At 39.9% G+C, this 5,000-nt stretch overlaps 1 protein-coding gene across 5 annotated transcripts in view; it reads left to right on the top strand.

The window, feature by feature from the left end:
• ephb6 (eph receptor B6) overlaps positions 1 to 5,000 on the top strand; it is a 184,171-nt gene that overhangs the window by 165,275 nt on the left and 13,896 nt on the right. The window lies entirely within an intron of this gene.

Raw genomic sequence — 5,000 nt, 5'->3', positions numbered from 1 at the left:
GGCACACATTAACGTTAGCTCTATAGTGTTGTTGTGCATTAACGTTAGCTCTATAGCGTTGTTGGCATGCATTAATGATGGGTGCACCATCACCTATTAGGAATTCAATGCGGCCAAAGTGGCATGAGTGTTCTTGTGCTGTTATTTACAGTCCTCTCGGAGGCTCAAAAGGCCTTTTTCCATGAGTTATTATAATGGATTATAGCCAGCTGGTCAAGTGATTACAGGATGTTGCTGTAACACAATTATTATTTATTTATTTTGCCACTAAAAACGAATGTTTAGATTTTTTTTAAGACAGGGGTGGAATATGCTATTTAGATAAATATTGATTCTACCACCGATTAAATAAATATATTTTTGGTGACGGCAGAAAAACATTTGACTTTCCCACTATTAAGTGTTGTTGGCATACATTATCTTTAGCTCTATAGTGTTGTTGGCATGCATTAACGTTAGCTCTATATAGTGTTGTTGGCATGCATTAATGTTAGCTCTATATAGTGTTGTTGGCATGCATTAACGTTAGCTCTATATAGTGTTGTTGGCACGCATTAATGTTAGCTCTATAGTGTTGTTGGCATGCATTAACGTTAGCTCTATAGTGTTGTTGGCATGCATTAACGTTAGCTCTATAGTGTTGTTGGCACGCATTAACGTTAGCTCTATAGTGTTGTTGGCACGCATTAATGTTAGCTCTATAGTGTTGTTGGCATGCATTAACGTTAGCTCTATATAGTGTTGTTGGCATGCATTAATGTTAGCTCTATAGTGTTGTTGGCATGCATTAACGCTCGCTCTATAGTGTTGTTGGCACGCATTAACGTTAGCTCTATAGTGTTGTTGGCACGCATTAACGTTAGCTCTATAGTGTTGTTGGCACGCATTAACGTTAGCTCTATAGTGTTGTTGGCATGCATTAACGTTAGCTCTATAGTGTTGTTGGCATGCATTGACGTTAGCTCTATAGTGTTGTTGGCACGCATTAACGTTAGCTCTATAGTGTTGTTGGCATGCATTAACGTTAGCTCTATAGTGTTGTAGGCACGCATTAATGTTAGCTCTATAGTGTTGTAGGCACGCTCTTGAACAGAGTCTCTCTCAGCAGTAAACAAGCTGAGAATAGGTGCAGTGACCCTGTCTAATATCCACCATCCCTGGGGTTAATGAGAGAGAGAGGGGGGGGGAGAGAGAGAGGGAGGGAGGGAGGGGGGAGAGAGAGAGTGTAGGAGGGAAGGGGGGAGAGAGAGACGGAGGGAGGGGGAGGGGTATGTTGGAGAATGAGGGAGGGAGGAAGGAAGAGTTAGATTATGTTTGCTAAAAGTACATTGCCTATACTCTAGGCCAGGGGTGCTCAAACTTTTTTATACCACGACCCCATTTTATTTAGGATTTTTTTTGGCGACCCCACACTAATGTATTGCGTAATGTCAACGTGGAATTAAGGAATATTAAAATAAAGGCACACGTTGTTGAACTTGATCATGCATATTTATTAGAACATTTAATTGCATCACTATGTTATCAATACACATTTATAAAACGAGGCATATTTAGCCAAAATATGTTGCCAGAACATAAAAAATTTATATATATATTGATTTTATTTAATTTTTTCTTTACTTGCCAATGCGTGACCCCACTGTCACCTACCCACGATCTCACTTTGGGTCGCGACCCGTAGTTTGAGAACCGCTGCTCTAGGCTCTGTTACCCATACTGTGCAAACTTTGAACTCTGTTGCCTATACTCAACTTACTACTGCTTTCACTGTCTACAACTGCCTACACTGTAATCATAGTAATCATAGTAATCAGAACTACCTCAAATTATAGTCTACCCATATAACTTTGTATGAGCATGTACAATAATGCTGTATATATCTTTTTTTTATTTACCGCACATATATCTATATCTATATATGTCTGAATATACCTGCATGTAATCCATTCTATATACCTACTTAAATAAATAAATAATATTATATATCTCTTATTATAATATAATAATAAATAATAAATACACCTGCATATAACTCTGTATGATATCATGTACAGCAGGGCTATTCAACTGGGGGCCCGCGGGCCAGATCCGGCCCGCGGGATGATTCTGACCGGCCCGCAAAAGATTACATGATAATAAAAAAAAAAAAAAAAAAACGTTTTTACTTTTTTCTTTTCATGTCAACGTTCACACGCACAATTGAGCCAAAAGTCACTCAATTAATGACAGATTTCATTGATAAATTGAGGGAAAACTTTGCAAGTCGATTTGATGAATTTGACATGCCCAGAGAATTGATGCATTTTGTGAGCAACCCATTTGCCAATGTAGCTGCTATTTCCACAAAAGGACAAGAGTTCCTTGCATCACTTCACATTGATGAAGGTCTCCTGCAACTTGAAATAATTGACATGCAAGCATCATCTGCTCTGAAGCAGGCACTTGAGAATGAATCCACCACAACATTTTGGATAAAGTGTATTCATGTCAACACATTCCCCAAAATAGAAACGCTGGCAATATCTGTGCTAACAATGTTTGGCTCAACATACACCTGTGAATTAGTGGTCTGCAAGGGCCTTGAAATAAAGCCCGAGCCCTGCCCGAGCCCTTGAACTTCAGGCCCTGCCCGAAAATAAGCCCGACTGTAAATAATATTTTAAGCCCTAGCCCGCGTGAAAACCCGAAAAAAATTATTATTATTATTATTATTATTAAAATATAATTTTTTTTGTATTTGTTTTAAATATTCGAAACACGGTTTTATATGAACGTAATAAATAAACAAAACTAAGAAGCATTTACATAGCCTGTTTCGCAATGCCGTCTCTCCCAGTGCTCGCTTATATAGACTGACTCACACTGTCACACATCAGCCTCGTAAAACGTATTGAAGGCTATAGTCAGAATCTTCTTTGACACACGCACACACACACACACACACACACGACACACAATAGCCTACTCAGTCAAACAAACAAACAGAAAACAGAAATCAGATTTCGAGCAGAGCAACGTAATGAAAATCACAACAAAACAAGTAGCAGTCGCGACCCAGCAAATAGTAAACATCACTCACCAGACGTCAGCAACGCGTTGAACACCGTTAACAAAACCGGCTACATACATCCCAAGAACAAATTAAAACGTTCGCCAACTGGCTATATTCCAACACAACCAATCGAGTTGAACTTGTCCCCTGAGTTCTCTCTGCGCGCTGCAGTAATTACATCCAAATGTTTCTCTGGCGCAAAAGAGAAAGCGAATCTTAAAACGAAGGTTATCATATAACCCTAGTTATATATAAAAAAAAAAAAACGGTGGTGCCCGGGCCCGGCCGAGCCCGAATTATTTATTAAAAAAAAAGCCCTACCCAGCCCGAACCCGCCGGGCCCCGTCGGGCCTGGGCAAGGTTGCAGTGCACTACTGTGAATCCAGTTTCTCTCACATGAATGCCATTAAAACAAGCAACCGTGCCTCCTTGACAAATGAGCATTTGCATCACTGTTTGCGGGTAGCCCTCACTTCCTATGAACCCTCTTTCTCTGCCATTGCCCAGTCAAAGAAGTGCAATCTATCTCATTAGATGTGTGTATGTAGGCTAGGCCTGTCTGCCCCCCACCCCCCTGATGTTTGAGAGTTAAGAGTGGACAATAAGTGCTAATAAGATGCTGTGATTTGCTGTTGTTGCACAGACATGAAGCACTTTTTCATAAGCTCAGCTGCACTTTAAATGTGTTTTTTTGTTCAAGTGTTGATGTTTGAATGTTCAGATGCACATCATGCACTTGTTTGTTTTTTATTTTATTTTTATATTGAAATGTTGAAGAGGAGATGTTGCAGTTGTTGCACAGTCATAAATGAAGCACTTTCTGCAGGAGATGTTGCAGATGTGGCACATAAATGAAGCACTTTTTTTGAAAAGTATACTACTTTTGCAATGTAGTTAAATAAAAGTTGTGAAAATGTGGTTGCGTGTTGTGTCAAGTGTACATATATTCATAGCACGGGGAGGCGCCTGGCCCCTTGGGTTTCTGACAATGTGGCCCCCTGAACAATTTTGTTGAATAGCCCTGATGTACAGTAATGCTGTATTTACAATATATATATATTTATACTTACCGTATACATATGTATCCACATCTGTCTGTACATACCTGCATATAATGCTTTTTACATAATAGATACTATATCTATATCTGTACATATCCCTTATACTCTTACTAGTTATGCTGCTGGCCAGTATGACTTATTACCATAGAGTCTTTATACCTGTATGTATCACTGTATATAATAATACTACAACTCTATACATACATCTGATAAGCACTATTACGCAGTAGTACAAATTTATAGGCTGAGATTATTCAATGTCTGTACAATGATGTTGAGGATGTTCTATGAGTCGGTGGTGGCGGGCGCCTTCTTGTACGCTGTGACCTGCTGGGGCAGCGGACTGAGAGCAGGGGACACAAACAGGCTGGATAAGCTGGTCAGGAAGGCCAGCAGCGTGGTTGGGGTTGAGCTGGACTCCCTAGCGAGGGTGGCGGAGAGGAGGAGCCTTGCTAAGCTCCAGGCCATCAGGGAAAACCCCTCCCACCCACTATACACAGACTTGGCTAACCTGAGGAGCAGGTTCAGTGCTAGGCTCACACTACCTAAATGCACCACTAAACGGCACATGAAGTCCTTCATTCCAACAGCCATCAGACTATACAATGCATCACTGTGCCTCACTGCATCACTGAGCATATAGTGACAGTTACCATCTTCCTGGACTCTTACTTTTGAAACAGCACTGTGCAATACTACACCTACTGTAGACCTCAGTATATTTTTACTGTATTTATTTACTGTATATTTTATTCCATTTTATTCTACTCTTATCTTAGGCAATTTGGTTTGTTTTGTTATTCTTATTCGTGACCTGTTCTGTCTAAATGTTTAATGTTGAGCGATTTGCAGTGTCAAATTTCCCTCTGGATAATACAAGTATT

This window comes from Notolepis coatsorum (assembly GCF_963971535.1).
Source record: "Notolepis coatsorum genome assembly, chromosome: 19".
NCBI classification, from domain to species: Eukaryota; Metazoa; Chordata; class Actinopteri; order Aulopiformes; family Paralepididae; genus Notolepis; species Notolepis coatsorum.
The sequence above is the reverse complement of the archived record's forward strand: the minus strand, read 5'-3'. Positions and strand labels throughout refer to the sequence as shown.